Here is a 19,190-nt window from a genome sequence, read left to right as displayed (position 1 = left end):
AGTCTCTCCCTTTCTCAACTCCATCCCTTTAATTATTACCAACCAATTCTAGCCATTATATTCTAACTTTTAATCCTCATTAAAATAGGGGATATATACCCAATATGCTTTGATGTCATGATTTGTATCACAACAACCTATGCCAAAAACAACGTTTGGAGGGAAAGAATGAAAGAAAAAAAGAAAAGCCTTGATAAAAACTTGTCTTAAGCTTCTACCATAACCTAAGTGCAAAATCATCCCAAAAGACAGAGATGGGATGCTTAATGTGCTTAAGGAAATCTATGTGCCTCTACTGCTCACGAAAGATGATTTGAGCATGATTTAGTTTGGGGCTTAAATTGCCCAAATGACTCTGTGTATAACACTGAGCTTTACAGCACATACATATCTTATTCTCTTGAACGTTCCCACAAGTTTAGCAGCTATATAGGTCCTTACTTGTACCTGGGACCACAAAGCCAGACACGATCTTGACAGCAGATTGCATGACACTGCCCAACCAGTTCCTATTTAAACACTTTACTAAAGACTTATCATATCAGAGCTATGGTTTTAAATATGGTCATGATTCCCAACCACATTCCTAGAGCGAATAATGTGAGGGCTGAAAAACCAAGCAAAGTACGGGAGAGATCATGAAGATAGTTTGGTCGCAGCTCTGTCCCAGTAGGCCACTACTCTGAAATATGATGTCTTCATGAGATTATAGCTTGTCAGCTGTAGCAATACAGCACACAGTACCAACAGAGAGATACTATAATGTAGGTATATACACACATATACATTCTTCAGTCAGCATCATACCCAGTTCCTCAGCAGCAGGAGTACACACTTTTTGCATTTTTTTCCTAAACACAGCATAGCTCCAGGTTATGGTTCTTCCAGGGACAAGTACGCTCCCATTCTCCCTGCACTGCTAAATCCAGTAGTGCCTTAAGAGGCTTTGTCTGATTAATTTTCATCACCATTATTGATAGCTGTATTGATACAGGAGGTGGCCTGGTCAGGTTGTAATGACTCTTTGAACTCATGAGTTATTTATGAGCAGCTGCTAATCTGCATCAGGCAGATACTCTTGGTTACACCATCATGTAACCTCCATATTATCTCTTGAAGAGTACAGACTCCCCCCATTCAAAAGGGGACCAATACACCCATTACCTACAGTGAAATACCAGCTGTACCACAACAACAGAGCCCGATCACAAGTCAGCGCTTCACATTTGGCCCTTCACTGCTAACACCCAAGAACACCCTTTGCAAGGCATTCTCCAGGCATTTTTTGGTTGCAACACCACCATATGGAAACACTGGGCCAGGTGTGGGGGAGGTATATTTTTCCAATGTTGAAAATATTTTGCTATAGAAATACGTTTCTGGAAAGCTTATACACAAGCCTAAAAGGAGCTTCCCATATCTTCGAATCCACCTTGTCAGAGAGTAGCCATCTCACCTAGTCATTTTTGATGAAGGAAGCAAACGTGGACTTCTATTTTAGAGGGGAGGTAAGCACCAGCCATTGCCCCTGATTTCCATGACAACTGCAAACTCTCAACACATCTTCAGATTTGGTTGCTCATGTTTCTGTCTCTTGAGCTAATGCCAAGCTAACTCTAGCAGCAAAATTATCATGCAAAGGCATGTGGTCCATTAAAAATACGAGTCACGTAGAGTTGCAGGGTGATGTCACATCAGCTGCCCCCGATGATAACTATCAAAAGTTAGCACAAGCCTCCAAATCACAAACGCCTTGGCTCCGATCCCGTTTTAATGAATCTGCTTTTACGATTAAACCATCACTATAATTGGCACTGGAAGAGCGTTGGCAGTCTGCTGTGGTCGCCTTCCCTGCAAAGCATGTTTGTGATGCTCATCTCTGAATGATACATAGTGTCTGCCTGTCTCCTATTAAAAAAAAAAATGGTATGAACAGCGGCTGGCAGGCAGACTGGTCAGCACTGATTCATTCCTTGGCAGCCATGATGAGCAGCGTGGGCTAAATTCAGCCTTGGTGGAGGTATGTATTTCTCCATTTCCTTTCACGGCATCACATCTATGTTACATCAGGTATTAAGTTTGGCCTTGTATATTTAATTAAGTATAGTAACTGCCTTTTACTTACTGCTGGGTTTTTACAAGCATTACGCTCTAGTTTGGGGAACAGCTTGTTAGTGCAGCTGGAATTGCACTGCACTCCATAGGAAGATAGTGGGGAGCAGGCAGGGAAGGGGAAGAGACAGAGGGAGCAATGCGTCTTGTGTACTTAAATAGCTGGGTTGGTGGAGAAAAAAACAAAACAAAAAGAAAACCCACAGGCAGCAGCAAAAACACACCAATGCCTAGGAGCTGGGGAGAGGAATTTACACACTTTACATTTTCTAATTTCCCTCTGGATAAGAATCATATAGTTTATCTAGCCTTTTAGGCTGTGGAAAAGGGGGGATATGAGTTTTTGAAGGCACTACCATGCATGTGCCTGCATTACAAAACCTGTCTTTTTTTTTTCCCCAAGCCCAAATGGCAGATAAAATTAAAAAAATTAAGCTGGCATTGCGTATTGTGGCACACGGGGTGCTAAACGTTTGGGAATTTGCTGAATTTCTCAAATAGATTAGAAGTTAGCATGAGGCAAATGAAAATAACATTCCCTCCCCCCCCATAACCACTAGATAGAGAGCAGAAGGGAGGTGGAGGGGGGTCAATCTTAGAGGTTTCTCCTCCCCTTTTGTTGTCCCCCTCCCCTTTCCCGATATTGATATTGCACTGCTTTTTGATCTCTGCACTTCTTTGTTTTGGCTTCACAGGTATCAAGGGAAAATGGCTAGCAGTGGGTTCTGTAGCTTTTCCTGCTCTGCAGCCCCTCTGGCTTAGCCAGCTGGATCACACTGAATTAGTCAAGTACTTCATTATCTCCCTTCTCTGCACATTTTGCTCCAGGTAATAAAATGCCCAAACAAGAGAGCCAATGCCTTCTGCTGCACTGTCTGTGAAGTTTCATTGTTTTGGCCAATTCTGCATATCAGCATTGTGCTATGGGAGGGCATCACTTTTCATCCCTTGCCCTGCAGTGCTTCCCAATCTCCATTTAGTCACAGCAGTTAGCTAACCATGTAGCTGTTGATAACATAGCACAGTTTTGGAGCCCCTCAGCCCTCAGGAGGTCTGGGATTTCGCTTCACAGTGTGGGCCTACAGGAGGAGCGACGGCTAGCTGGGAGAGCCAGACCAATTACATTGTGGGGATGGATGTAGTGCTACACGAGAATTGCTCTTATTAGCAGGCAGTGGGATAGGAGTTTTGCAGTAGGGCATTTTCTGCAGTGGTGAACTGCTAGCCAGATATCTAGGTCAGGTAGAGGAAGTTGTAGACCTAAATCCAGGCAATTGCTTCGTGCACCTTCCTTTTGTGAGGCATTGTGCTGTGCAAAGGGAAAAAGAGAGTTTATTATTATTGGTGGTGGTGGTTTTATTTCTTTCCCCTAACTCATTCCGATAAAACGTCAGCTTCTCTTTTTCATTTATATTCTTCAGAACGAACACTTAATAGCTACCTTTTAATGTATTTTTTTTAAAATACGTTTGTCTCCTCCTCCTGCTCCATGGGATTTTTTTTTTCCCCCTAAAATGACCTTTAGTTAAAGCCATAAACTAGCTTGAGGCAATCTCTGGCAGCTCTGTCATGTGATGGGCAAAATGGGCCATATTTAAATCACATGGAAGAGAACAGGAAGAAAGAATTTAGTTCACCTCTTCAGTATTTAACCTTATTCACAACGGTCAGTGCTGAAAATATGTAAAATGTTATCTATTTGGGGCTAGGCATGTGACAAATACATGCTGGGAAAAAAACTCCGCCTTGCATTGAAACCTAAGTTGCAAGAAATCAGCGTTCCCTGTGTAAACAGAAACAAAAGTGTCTGAAAAATAAGAGTAGATATGTGTTTCTTTTGGCAGCCACCTTTTCCCCCATCCTTGTTCCATCAAGTTCTCCAGATTTCTTGCCTGGGACATTCAGCCCATAGGGATGTGGGGAGCGAGGAAATATCTGAACCAAATTCCATGCTAAGGTGCTAAAGAAATTCAAATTTAGTAAAAGCAGGAAAAAAAAAAAAAAAGAGCTATATATGCATATTATAAATTTGATTCACAGCCTGCTGAAGTAAACAGCTGACTCCTATTGATTTCAGTGATCTGGGGATCAGACCTTAGTGACAAAGAGAAGGATCTCACAACGACAAAGGTCCAGACTGCAGCATTTAGATAAAAATATTAACTGCAAAATACCGCTAAATTAATCCAACTTCTTTTGATTATTGATGTCCTACTGTTTTCTGCCTGAAACAACATACACGATGCATCAGTCATTTATAAATTATTCATTCACAGTTATTTTGGCAGCAGCTTCTTTCCATTTATCAACTGATAAACGTACAGGAGATAAGAAGGGTAATTTTATAGCCCCTTGACATTTACCTTTGACACAATTTTCATATTTAATAAGGTAAAATACAAATGGCATTTTGGGGATTCCAAAGTCCATATTATAAAGCTTCAAAATAACGTCTGTATCCACATCGCATGAGATGGGTGAGCTGAGTACCTACAAACCTCACATGCACACAAGTCCCTCCGAGGTCACTTCCCAAATCTGATTTCGACAGCCCTGAAACATGCCCATTGCAGAGCCTTTTTGCAGCTGCAGAGGGAAAGGTTATGGTTGACTTCAGAGACTTGGATAATGGCCAAAGAGCCACAGCTCTGGGGACTGCTGAAACCATGAGACATAGCCAGGTCAAGAATTTACTGTTGCCTGGCCTCATTTCTAGAGATCTCATGCATATGCCCACCCGCACAGCTCTTGGACCTTTCAGATCTTTGCCCAATATGACCACAATAATAATTCCATAAACTCAGTGAAATTACATCTTTTGCACCCTGGTGTTAAAGGTGAGGAAAATCAGGTGCCAGATATTCAAAGACCACATCTGTCGCTCTGTACATATTCATCTGTACCCTTGGTCTGGTCTACAGCCCACCAGGCTATGGTACCACAGCACACTACATGTGGCTGCCACACACAACCAGAAGTATAAGCCACTCCAAGCAAACAAAAGGCAAGCGGAATGACTTCCATCCTAGCAAAGAATGACAGAGCCTTTGAACAGCATCTGTCCTGGTTTTTTCCTTCAGCCTATGAGACAGTTAAAGATAGACTTCGTTTTCAAAATATAGGAAAATAAAATAAACACACGTTATTTAAAATAGCACAGCAAGAATAAATTATAACAGTACTATTAATCCCAAGATCTACAGAGACTACCAAAATCCTCCACACCTGATAAAGTACCAGGAGACCACTGTTAAATTTGTATGCCACTTCTACAAGTCCTATAAGTATTGCACATTATGCATCTAGAAGTAATTACAGCACAGCCAATTAACTGTTGACTTGCTCTTGCCCTGTAATTCTAGACAGTATTCTTTGTGGAGTTGTACTTTCAGGAGCAATATTATACAAGAGACATTAGCCACTGGTTCATACCTGCACGTACTTCAATAAATCCCGCTACTGTTCATTTGCAAGACACTAAGCACTGCATAATATCTATAAGGACACAAGTACTCCGTGCTGACAAGTCTACCACTACATTAAGGTGTCTTTTTCCTAACTCCTCCTTCTATCCCTCCAGGAAGAAGAAAAAAAAAAAAAAGAAATCTCTGTTCTTTCCAGTTTTCCAACTGAGATATTAAATTGGCTGGGATAGATTTCAGAAATAAACAAAATTTTTGGCTTCTAGGATCACAGCATAGCCCACCCACTCTACCTGTGCTCATTTTAAGCATTTAAGTGTCAAGGAGATTAACATAGTTTGGTCAGCAGTAGCATCTGAGAGTGGCATTGAGGGGTAGTTATTAGGTGGTCACATAGCCCAAGCCCACTTTCCCCCCACCAGGTGGTTTTCTCCACCCTATCCTTGAAAAGCCAAACTAAACAGTCTCATGTTACTTGATGGATGTAAGAGTATGAAAGGTCAATTAGAAGCTGAATTACGGTATAATTTTTTTTTATAAGTGCCAGGAGATTAATGTATTCTGCACTTAGGAAAACAGTTCAACAAAAACACCCTACTCTCAGAGACACATACAGCTTTCACATTCACAGCTAGGATGGAGGAAACAGGGGAATAAAGGTGGTGAGATGCATTTTCTGTCATCAAGCTATTATACATATAATTAATTCAGGTATTATTACTATTATTTATTCTGAAGAAAAAGTAACATAAGGCAAAACTCTAGAGGCTTACGTTAAGTGTTAAGGGTTATCCAAACTCAAATTCTTACCCAAAGCTTTACATTTGGGGAGATTTCTTTTTTTTGTGCTGGTGAAAGCTGCTGGACTGATAACTCTGGAGTCAAAGGCCGCCTGTTTCCCCAAGAAAACAGGAAGTACAGGGAGAGCCGTACACCTTTTCTGCAGCAGGGCTGTGAGAAACTCAGGTCGATACATGCAGATTTCTTTGCAGGACTGGAAGCAGTAACCTAGGGCTGGAAGATACCACCTGGGCCATCGGGCCTGGAGATGTAAAGGTTAGAAGTATCCCCTATAAGGACCACAATTTCCCATGCACACCATGCACTGTAAGACACCTCCAACGTCTCTCCTCCCTGCATCCCATAATAAACTTCGGAGATCAACTCTCAAAACAAAACTATGTTTTGTTAAAGGCCTTTTCAGGACTTCAACTTTAGGCAGGACTTCTGCAGAGAGGTGATTTTCGATCTTAGTACACCATGGCTGCTCTTTTTGGATATGGTTCGTGCTTCCATATTTGTTGGTTTCTTAAGTAAGACTTAAGTTTTATTCCAATTATATGGCAAGCCCCAGGGCTCAATTCAGATAAGCATGCTTCTGTTCCGGTGCCAAAAAAAACATCCTTATTTTTTTTTCTTGAAGCCATCATAAACCAGTCACCCTAGAAAAACCAGCTCTTTGTTCTTGGGGAAACAACTATTGTCAGAAAATTTTACATGTAAATGAAACATGGGAGCTCATCTTCCTCTTTTATTTGTCATTGCAAGCTTTCCCCATTTACCATTCTGCTCCAATTTTCCCATTTAACAGTGTATGGAATCTGCAATAGTGCATATTGTAATATGCAAATTGTATATAGCATTTTGGTGTCAGACACACTGAAATTAAATCAAATGGAAGAAAAAAAAAGGAAAGAGAGTGTAATAAAGGTACCTTTATGGCCTCAAGCTGTAGATAAATTGTGGTCTGTGGTAGTTAAACAACAGCTGTTCAGATTTAAAACAAAATTATGATAAGGATCCCCAGAAGATAACACCTCTTGAGGTAACAGCATTTACCTAAATGCATCTGTTAGCAGCAAACACCGTGACTTAAGACTGTTTATGTGATAGTTTATTCCCATTTGTTTTCCTTCTCCTCCCCCCACTCGTGTTCGTTAGCAAGAACGAACCCTTCCCCAGCAATCTGAACCTCAGGGGTCCCCATACAAACTCTCCACCTGTGTCAGAAGGACAGACAGCCTCTCCCAGCCGGGCACAGGTGGAAGCAGGCTGCGAGCCCTCCACGCTGGTAAGTGCAAGGATTAAAGAACAGCAAGAAAGCAAATTGCTACAGTTAAAGAAAGAAAACAGCAGGACTAACACATTTTAGTAGGGGTACGTACACTGAGACTCAGGAATCTTTATACTCTTTGTGAACAGCAGTTCTTTAAGAGCTTTACACCCAATAAAATTTAAACTTTTATATATTTTTTTTTCCTTCGTTTATTGCACCGGGGGTTTTTATTGCAGACACGTAGCAAGCCACCCATATGGAATTTCAGCAAGTGGCAACCATGCTCGGCCTGAGCACCTCAGATCTACCCAAACTGAGCCTTGGGTTGACAGCTTCAGGAAGGGATTTTTTACTCTGGTTCATTTTGTTCCTTCCAACTCTTCCCACTTTCTTATGGTTATATTGCATTGGCTATTGTTTTAATTTAAAAAAAAAAAAAAAAAAAAAAAAGGAAATCCAAACAAGAAGGAACCAGCATTAGGATTTTAGCTTCAGTCCCACACTGGGGAGGATGGGGAGAGTCCAGTTCCCAACTTTCCCTCTCCTCCCACCTCAACTGTCCCGCTGTTCTTTCCACGAAGGATGCAGGCAGCAGTGTGGGGCATGCTGGTGGTGACAGCCCTCCATCCCGGCTGCTGTCCACAGGAACACCTACACACCCCTCCGTCTCTTCAGCAAGCACGAGTTTAGCAACAGCGATTCATCATTGAGAGAAACATTAATATTTTACCTTAGTTACCAAGTGCACCCGTTCAAACTTTTATCTAAAACATTCTTTATCATCTTTTCATTAAGTTCTCAAGAGCTAATGGTTTCTGAGTTCCCGGGGTAAGGATGATGTTCTGAATAATGAAAGCTCATTATTTCTCCACAGAATGCTTGTTAATTCAAATGATGATATTAAAACTATAGTAGCCTTTAGCGCTGGGGTGATTTCTAGCATACTTTATCATGTATCAATATATACTCTGTTTGTCAAAACTGCCCAGGGCTGGGGCTGACATTCTCTCTGGAGGAGTCTAGTGCTTCAAGAGGCACTGAATACACCAAGGTGACAACTTGCAGAGTTTGCGCCTCTAGGAAATGGAAAGATGAAACTTGAAGTGCCATTGTCCCCCTTGATTTCCTTATTAGTATTCATAAAGAGACAGTATCCTCCTCTTTTTCTAGTCCTCACAGGCCTTCCTTTTGAATGAAATAAAAGGCACATGCACACACACATAAAATACATGCAGAAGTTTTACATATAAGACATACCCCTTTGTTGTAATTTAAGTAATCCAAAATGTGTTTCTGTAGTTACAGGTAGGCATGCCTATTGCTTAGCGACAATAAATTCTTTTTTAAAAAACAAAACAAAACAAGCACATTTAAAGATGAGGCAAAGACATGTTTTGCACCCTATTGTTTTTTTGCAACTTCTTTTCTGCATCTCCCCTTTTTCCCCTCACCCCCCTCCATATAGCCAGGCTATATTCCCCAACAGCTTAGCTAGGAGCTCCCTCACATTACTGCCCTCCTTTCAGCTTTGATCACCAGAGTACTGCAAATGTTGCCAAGGCCTCACTCTCCTCAGATCTCCCACCATTCTGCCCCCTTCAAGAAAAAAAAAAAAAAAACACACAAAAAAAACAACACACCTCAGGAAAAATCTTCATCCATATTGAATCCCTTGGTGAATGCTAAAAATAGATCTGCAATGAAAAGGCCAGTTAAGTGGCCAAGAAGCATGTTTCTTCAAATAACATTACATTTCCTACACAAGGACTCCTTCTCCCACCTCCTGCAACCTGCATAAATATGCATGTCCTTATCTGACTGCAAATTTTATCATCACCTCCCATTAGGTGTTTTGCAATAGCAAGCTCTGGCATGGAAGGGGAGAGAAGATGCTCAGAGACTCCAGACTTGTCAGCGTGCCCTGATCTCTCATCTGCGTTAGTTATTTTCCTCAGTGCTCAACAATGTAAAATTTGAGGGTAATTGAACAAGCCCCTCCTGCCTCAATCCTAGTCCCTCGGCCCTTCCTCCTCCAGCCTCCCAGAAGGAAATATAATTCTGAGCATCACACAAGCCCCACCGGGTGCTGGGAGCAGCCAGGTCAGCATTTACGTGTGCTACAACACACATGCCCATACCATCCTCACATAATTATCTCTCTCATGAAAGATTTGCTGGACTTTCTCCCACAGGCAAAAGTAATAAGAATATGGTAAACTTTTTCCATCTTCCCCTACCAGCCTATCCTTACAGTAGCACTTAAATATTTATGTGTTTTAAAACACCTAACTGGCCATTATTTCTTCAGTTTCACACAGATGTAAGAAAGACTGAATTGTAAGCTTATTTCCCATTCTTAAGCAGAAAATACATTTTTAAAAAAGCTTTTTCAGCCCTGTTATACAGGCTTCGGAGGAGAGGACAACCACATGCTTTCCTCATCCCTGTTCACCTGGGGGCATTCTGGCATCTCAGACACATGCCAGCACTGCCAGTCTCCTTTGGAGACCCCCAGGGCTGGGGCAGCACTCAGCTTGGGGACACTGCTCCTGCCTTCAAGGAGGTGGCTCTCCAGGGGCCCCATGCCGAGCAAAGGGGCTGTCTGGTAAAAGAGTTTTCACCATGCTTAAGGGCCTGTTTATGACAGAGTTCAAACCACGTTAGTGAGAGTAGGAGTCAGAAGCAGCTTTTGCTGCAAAGGTGCTAATGCAGGTCCCTCGGCCACAACAGAGAAGTTTGGCTGTGATGCTAGGACAGCACTCCTGGAAGAGTCACGCTGCTGAAGCACCCATGGCAGGGGCACAGGGGCCACCAGGTAGGGACTGGACAGCACAGCCAGGCAACAGCAGTCGGATGCTGCACACCAGCAGTGCTGGACCCAGACCCGCAGGTGTTACTTCCTGCCACAGCCCAATGGAGACATGCTGCCCCAGAAGAACAGGGGGAGGCCCTTGGCTGCCCCGACCTCTACTCAGACAGGAATCATTCACGACATAAAATGTGCAGCTAGGCTTACTGAAGTATCAATCTTGAGGCATTTTCAAACACAGATCTCAGACCACAACATTATCCTGTCCCTCAGCCTGTGAGTGAGCTTGCAGCTAAAACCAGGAGCACAGCCTGGAGGCTCTGGGGGCAGACTGAAAACTGTTGTGAAATGTGCTTATCTGGAAGAATTGAATTGTGATAGAAAAATAATTCTGTTTCATGCATTCTGATGATTTAAAAGAGCCCATTAGTACAGGGCAAGATTTGTTCTTAGAGTGGGCACCAACAGATTTTTCAGTGCAGTGTTTGCATGGCAAAAAATGCTTGGTTCTTTCATTGATTTTGCTCTACTTTATGCCATCTTTACCAAAGTCCAATTGACTAGTAAAAATATGTCTGATGAGAATGGAGGTAGCAAAAGAGAATAAATCCACATATGCCTCTCAAGCTGTTCCTATAGTACTTTCTACTTTTATATACAGAGCAGCACAAAAGTGTTGAAACAAGCAGGTTAAACTATTAATTACTTAGTTTTGTGATAAAGAATGTAAATGTGCAGACATGCATTTGTGTAATTGTATGTGCATGAACAGGGCGCTCCACACTTTTCACACATACATGAACATTCACAGAACCCTGTTGTCAGGCCATTTTTTAGCAAATATCAATGAAAGCCATTTTCTCTGCAGAGCTGGAAAATACATGGCTCTTTTCAACAGAGATTTATTCTATTTCATAAGAATTTTAGAATTAAGTATTGACATGCTCAAATTTTTTTATTTATATATTTTTTTTATAAAGTGAATTTAAGTGGAACATGGCATTCCAGGTTTTGTACTGAAACTGGACTGCATCCAGCAGCTCCAAACTCACTTCCTTTCTTTTCTTTTAAAATAAATAAAAAGCCTTCATCGTTCAGTTTTCACATATTTTTAATAATCCCAAAAGTCCTGAATTTTTTTTTTTTTTTTTTTTTTTTTACACAGGACAAGTGCTGTTGACAGAGTGCAACACTGAAAACACTCTGCTTATGAATCAAACCTAAGGTGGTTCCTGCCACCCCTTCAGTTTCGGGGTTGAGTCTACATCCATTAATTCTTCTTGGCAAACCTGGTGTGCTAGTGATACCGGAAGGGAGTGAGAAGAGGACATGGATAGTAGCATGGTGAAGAAACTGTTTCGCATAAGTTTTGTGGCCAGCATTCTTACTAAACCAAATCTGTGATCTAAACTGGCTTTGACTACAGTGAAGACCTGAGCTTTCAAAATGTTTTTTTGAGGAAGATTACCTAAGCAAAAACTATTTGCAAGCAAAGGTTTGGTAAGATCAAGGCCCTAAGTAGTCCAGTGCTCTGTTCTAAGAGTGACTTTGTGTAGAAGATTAATTTGCAGGACAGAATCCTGCAAAAACTTGTGCGGGTTTCCTTTGTGCACTGGCATGTACAGAATCGTCACAAAGGAAATATCTGCAGAAACAGAGCCCAAAGAAGCCATTATCATTGCCCACACAGCATCATAGTGAGGAGGCAATTACCCAACTTGACTGATTTCTGATCTATCCATTTTAAAAACACAGCTTGCAGTGGCTACTGCAGCACTTTCAATGCCAATTATTTAAAATAATTACAAGGCACTTGTTGAAAGAAAACATTTAGGGAAAAAAAGAATGGAAACTGAAATTTGTTTTATTTATAAATTTTTTTTCCACCAGTAAATTTAAGCTTTTCTTCATCATCAGGATTAGAACCATATTTTGTGCAATCTGAGATGCCCATATTCAGAAGATCCTAAGACCTTACACTTTGAGAAAAAAGAAAAGATATTAAATAACACAGGATGCAGCAAAAGTCAGGGAAGTCAAGACCACCCTGAGAAATTTGCTGGAGAAGCAGGGGCATTAGAAGTCCCACATATGACAATGTAAATGGAAAAAAAAAAAAACATAGCAGTGAAATGAAGTCTTCCTTTAGGAAGCTGTGCTTGGCTAACATCTCCATAAGCGCCATTTAAAATGGTGCTTAGCAAGTGGCAAATAATCCTGCAACACCATATGGTGATGGCCCTTTGAGAGAAATAGAGGTGTTTCTGCAGATGGCCAAGACAGTACACATAGCCTTAGAGCTCTGTGTCCACACCCTTCCCACAAATCAAGAGCACCAACAGGCAGATACATCAACAGCCCCTTTCATGATAGACCTTGGCTCTGCAGCACGCTGGACCAGCAAAACTAGTTCTACACGCCCTGGGAAAAAATGACAGCTTCTCCTTGCAAGCTGCACGGATCATAAAAGGTGGAAGAGGCATCCATGCACGCCCAAACCTGCCTCTTTCAAGACGCCTACACACCCAGCACAGCAGAGGAGAATCTTCAAGGAGCACTCTTGGCTGCTCTCTAGGTTGCTCTCTGGCTCAGCTCGGTATGCAGCCCCACCAGGTCACAGGTGGGGATGTTGCCTCTCCTCTGCTCAGCTTGGTGGCCTCCTTGCTGTATGGCTGCCTGCCCTGCTTTTTGTGCTGCTTCTTCCTCCAGTCCCCTCACCCTCCTCCTTTTGAAGGTTTGGCCTTGCTCTGCAAACGGGAACAAAGTGTCCAAAACATGGCAAGGGGCCAATCATATTTTGCCTTGAGGTAAAAGGAACCAACTGTTTTTCCTGGAACGTGCTCCAAATTTCACACCCTTTTTTCCCCACAAATGTGGGAAAGAAGGAGCAACCGCATGCACAAAAGGGCATTTTCACACATGCAGATAAGGCATGCTAATGCACACTGCACTCCTTGGCATGTCCTCCCCAAACCTGAGCATTACTCACCTTTGAGAGCCTGATTACAAAAAAAATAATTGCTGAAAATCCCATTCCAGCACATTCTACCATACGCAAAGGCTACCCAAGCTCCTGAAACTCCTTTTGGGCCTCTGCAAACTAGGACAGCCAGAGTTACACAAGCAGCAGACGAAGAGTGCTGGCAGTGAGGGCAGAGGAGGCAAGTGGGCTGCAATCTCTCCATCGGCATTGCTGAACACCAGGGCACACAGTGGTGAAGCCCCCATACAGCCAAGCAGCCAGGTCAGCCACCTCTGTTCCCACCTCACATCTAGGTCCAGACAAAAAGACATCAATGCTACCGCACTTTGGGAGCATTCAAAAGTTTAAGCTCTGCCAGATTTCACACCTGACCTCCTCCTCTGTCCAGAGCATGGAAGGACACTAGGATCTTTTGTAAGCACATGAATCCGAAAGAGTGCCTTGGGCTGGCAGCACAGAACAAAGGGAAAATGCATTCATACACCTGATGAGGATGGCTAAACAAACATACATTATCACCAAAAGGAAAAAAAAAAAAAAAAAAAGGACAAAAAACCATGATAGCAAGCCACCCCAAGCTGAACAAATAAACCTTATGCCTGAGTTAACTTTTCCAGAAGTACTGGTCTCAAGTCGGAACTTTACTTGAAAGACTTTCTTAAAAAACAAAATAAAAGACAAACAAACAGTATAAGACAGAAAGAAGCAAACCTTGAAAGCCACAAGGTTTGAGGCCTTAGGCTATTCCTCAATATCCCTCAAAAGTTCCAGGCATTTTGCCAGCGCAAGAATCTACCTTCTGGTGCATCTTCGTTTAACTTTGCTTACATTGAACTCCATACTTTTACAGTCCTCTGGCTGCTATAGTGATTTATTTAAACATCAGTGGGAGCCTCCTCCCTAACTTTTGATAGCCATGTTTCCAAAGAGATTTTTCTCTCCAGTTAATTATCAATATTAATGTGGGAGGAAAAAAATCATTTTTATTCTTTATAGAGAATTTCTTTTAAAAAGTCTTCTAAACACAGAATGAACAGGAGTGGAAATAGCACAGGATGCTTTGAGATTTTTAAATGAAAATGAAAAGCTGTAATTACAACAGGAAAAAAAAAACTAAAACAAACCACAAAAACATGTGCATGGATTTCCCTACCCCTCCCCTGCAATACACAGCTCATGAGCCTGTAAAATCTATTTATGTGAAATATCACCAAGGCTGGACTGCTGAGGGATTTACATAGGTGTGGCCAAGGTATAAAGGATAACAAGAATATCTAGAGCCAATAAACAGCAGAGGGGTGAAACAGCAGGGAGTGAGAAGACACCCAAAGCAGTGGTCCCCTCCTCAGCCTGCTCCACACATGGGGAAAGGGCCAGCAGGTTGTCCTCCAAGATCCACTTAGGGGGCACAAGCACCAACCCCTGTGTGTTACCAACAAGGGAAAGAGGGAGCAAGCCAGCTTGGGTCCCTGTCCCATCTGCAGCCACATCACTGTCAGATGACCCCCTCCCTTCTCCTGAATCCTCCCCAGAGATAAAGGCAACCCCACAGGGTCCCTGCTAATGGCTGAGGGCAGTCATGGCAGTCATGCCCATCTGCCACCCCCAGGCCCCAAGAAAGCCAAAGATGAGGCATTTTGAAAGAATGGTTGCAAAGACCTTGAGGAAAGAGCTGTAGGCACCCAAGGACATGCAACTTGGGCTGGATAGTGAATTTGTGCTTCAGTTTTGAGAAGAGGCAAAAAAGAAGCAGTAGGGAACAACATCAGGACGTTTTGACAACAAAAGCAGATTTTGTGTAAAATTTCCAGATATTTCTAATAATCACTTGGGGGATCATGGTGTCTTTAAATAACAAAGATGTTTGGCCAAAAGTAAAAATATCCATTTGAAAAACATAGCACAATTTTCCACAGAAAGGTTGGTTTTAGTTCGTGGGGGGCTTTAAACACCTAGGATTAAATACATTCTTTATATGTAAAGACTGAAAACTTTGTTTAGCTTCTAAAACCAGTTGACAGTTTTCAGCTCTAGAGTATGCAGAAGTGATATCTTTTAAGGAGGAGCAAGTGTAGAGTGACTTTCAAAGCAATAAAAAGCAGTCCAATACAAACATCAAGCAAAGTACATCCCACTTTAGAAAAATTATGTTCATGGCTTACATGAGTTGAAATCAAGAGGATGCAACTGGGAAGCCAAACACGATCAAATGGACCACTGAAAGAGACCTAGGTAAGAAAATTCTTGGAAAATGGTAATGGAAGTAGAAGACCAAAGGTGAACAAGTGAGCTGAGAAGAGCAGAAGGAAGACCCAAAGCACAGCAAAAAAGTAGTTTAACAGTTAGAAACTCTACAAGAGCAAACAAAAGCAAATGCAAAATGGAGATTGCAGCCCCAGGGGCAATCTTAAAGCTCATAGGACTGAGGTGATATTCATTTACATTGATGCATTTTCTAGAGTTTATGGAAGAGATGGGAACTGCAGAAGATATCTAGGACTCTTACAGAAATACTTTGTGTTTATGGTTTATGATAAAGAGAGTGATGGCACAATCTTTTATATGGACATATATATAACCAGCACAAGAAGAGCTGCTGTGTGTTTAACAAGCCTGGAGTATATTCAGAACAATTAGAATTGCCAGACTGTTGAAGCACTTAGAAGCTAAAAATTAAAGGAGGAAAATCAGGATTTTTCAAAGCTTCTTAGACATTCAAAAATGTTAAATGTCTCTTTCAAAGCACCTAAGCAGGCAAGGTATCTAATCCTCACTGAGTCAACAGAGTAGGGTACTTGACCCCAAGGCAATTTTGCAATGCTCTCCGACACTACATAGGCTGGAAGAAGCTAAATCACCTTGTAGATCTGGCGCTGGGTGCTGCAGTCATGAATTAGAGGACAGTCTCTTATGCACTCACCTTCAGCCTAGACATCACTTGAGCAAAACAAGCTCAACAGGCCTGATAAGAGGGGGCTATATAAGCAGTGTCAAGTGATTTGGTCAGTTTTCTAAAAAAAAAAAACCAACAAAAAAAACCCCAACCAACCAAACCAAAAAGAACAACCAAACAAAAGAAAACACCAAAAAAACCCACACACCAAACAACAACACACAAAACACAAATACAACTCTAGCAGACCCCAAGATGGACCTAGTCTTTTCCTCCCAGGTGCTCTACCAGGCTGGAAGGGACCACAAGTCCCTTTCCACTATGGGCAGCCTCATCCCAAAATGCAGCCAGGCAACAGCCCTGGCAGAGGCACTGCCTTTGCCTGCTGCCTGCGTTTTACAACTGCTCATGTAATTGCCCTGCAAGAGGTGCCAGCTTGCAGATAATAGCTCCTCTGAATTCAGGTGGCATACGTGCAGTCCGACGAGCCAAGTTTCTCTGGAGCTGTCAGGGCCTGATTTTTTTGGGAAGGTTACGTAAGTACACGCTCAAGGAGCGCCTACGCAGCACACGAGCTGGCCAAACACCCTCGCCTCCTTCTGCCTGCTGCAAAGGATCAGGCCCACCTGTGGCCAGGAGAACACGTTCCCTGTCTTACACAAAGCTAGGCTTGCTTTCTACATTGCTTTAAGATGTATATGGAATTGGGGAGAAAAAAAAATAAAGCAGCAAGTAAATTTGCAAGAAGTGCTGCAGAGCGACCAAGCCATATATAGCATTATCAGTCTTTCTTATGTGCAAATTCTCTTCTCTGAAGCATATTAATTCAGCTATGTTACTCTTTAGATTAAATATGTACAGTTTTAAAATATACCCTTTAATATCATTGTTCTTAATTTTTATGTTTTCTGTTTCTTCTACATTAGTCTGCAATCCAACCTGAAACAGCTGTGAATACCTGCAGAGTCCTCTTTTTCCCCCCATTCTCCATATCTAGCATAGTTGTGTGCTGCCATCAATGTGGCAATTCAGAAGTTTCACTGCTAAGGTCTAATTGTGGTTCCTTAGATAAGGTCTGAACGAATTCCAGTGTAGTACATAACCAAAACTAGATGAAACAGTCATATTCCCTGCATTTTTCATGTGCTATGATGCAGTTTGGATCACAGCCCAATTCAGAGGTAGAGGAAAGCTGATCCAATACAACTGACTGGAAAGATAGCAAGCATATGGTGTATATCAAGTGATTAATTTTCAACATTAATTTTTAAACATTAATTTGAGCTGCTTTGGAAGGAAGAAGAAAGCAACTGCCAAGTTTAGTTAATTTTTGTTTTTAATAACTACATTTTTTTCCTTAAACTGCTTCTCCTGTAATAAGTAAACCACTTTGTATTCTCAATTAAAAAAATGTATTCTCATCTAAAATTTGGTTAGGAACTACACAAGCTGTAAAGCCCCCAAGTAAAAGATTTAAATTGAAGTGGAACCAATACCTAAACAATTAAATGACAGCAATACAGAAGTTTCAGAGATAAAGTTGAAATTCTTAGTACATATCTAAACAATAGTTGTAGTTTCTAAGCCCCAGACATAATTCCTCACAGCAAGAGGGAAAAAGGCAAGTTGAAAAATAGCAAAATGCAGCTTGTCAAATGCAAAATAAAAACTTCCCCTAGCTGCTGTTTCTGTATGCTGGGAGCATAAAAATAATATATGAACAGGGAGTGTGACAGCCAAAGATGGCCTCAGTGATTGTTAGAGCTAAGAAAACATTTACTTCTGCATTTTGTTCAGAAGTGCTGCTGAGTTTACGTGTGTCGGTGCAACCTTAGCCAAAGCGTAATGGTGTTTTCTTAAAGAATCCAATTAATGTACTTTTCAAGCCAGTCTGTTACATGAAGCTGATTTAATCATGCTTTGCTCCAGCCAGTACTCCAAAGTGCAACAATTATATTTAAAAAACGTCTACATTTTTTAAAAAATTATTAAACACCACGTCAAAGTAGACTTTCATAACTCCACTGTAAATCCAGTGGAAACCCCAAAATACCAGTGTAATAGTTTTACTTGGGATCTACGTTCCATAAAGAGGGAAAAACTAGACCTATTAAATGGGATGGCACATCTCATAGTATGATGCAGTGTCAAGCAGCTAGGTACTCCATGCATGCCTTCTTTTTCCTTTCCAAAAAAATTTGAAGTATTTAGGTTTAGCAATATTTTTCTTTACCTCCCTTATGCCACTTGATCCCCATTTTCCAATGCTCTTGGTTTAAGTGTTCTCACCTCAGCTTCATACTTCCTTCCCCCAACTGTACCACATTTCTTCAATCACAGCCCTTCATTTTTCCTGCCAGTGCTTTTAATGTAGAAATGGACACATTTGGTTCAGCCTCAGATTTCCTCAGACTCCAGAGAAACAGCTCAAAAAGACAGCCAAGCATCCCAACATCGAGACCCAGCCAACCAACCTCATGCAAGCAATATCCCTCTGTCTTTCACCATCATAACCTGCCTGAGGCACACAACGACACAAGACAAGAAACAGAAAACCCAACCTGTGCCAGCACCTCCTTGCACAGTTCCCTACCATTGTCTCCCAACAAGGAGAGAAAGCTGCCGTGAGGGACAAGCCTGGAAGTTACCTCAGTTGCAGGAGAACAGCAAACCACAAATGACAATTGTGTTGGAGGAAGACTTCTTTCAGGATCTGAACCAATTTTTATTCTTTTTTCCTTGCTGGACAAAGTGTGTCACATCTGCTTGGTCATCTCCCTCTTCTCACTGTCTTATTTAAGTTTCATACTCCTGTCCTGCATCCCAGTGCCATTTGACCTCACTGTTCCCTGCTCCAGACCAGCATTAGCTCATGCTGGTACTGGGTTGCTCTAACCTACCCTGCTGGTGTAAAA

The sequence above is a fragment of the Strix uralensis genome, chromosome 1, assembly GCF_047716275.1.
Source record: "Strix uralensis isolate ZFMK-TIS-50842 chromosome 1, bStrUra1, whole genome shotgun sequence".
NCBI lineage: Eukaryota > Metazoa > Chordata > Aves > Strigiformes > Strigidae > Strix > Strix uralensis.
Note: the sequence above shows the minus strand (reverse complement) of the source record.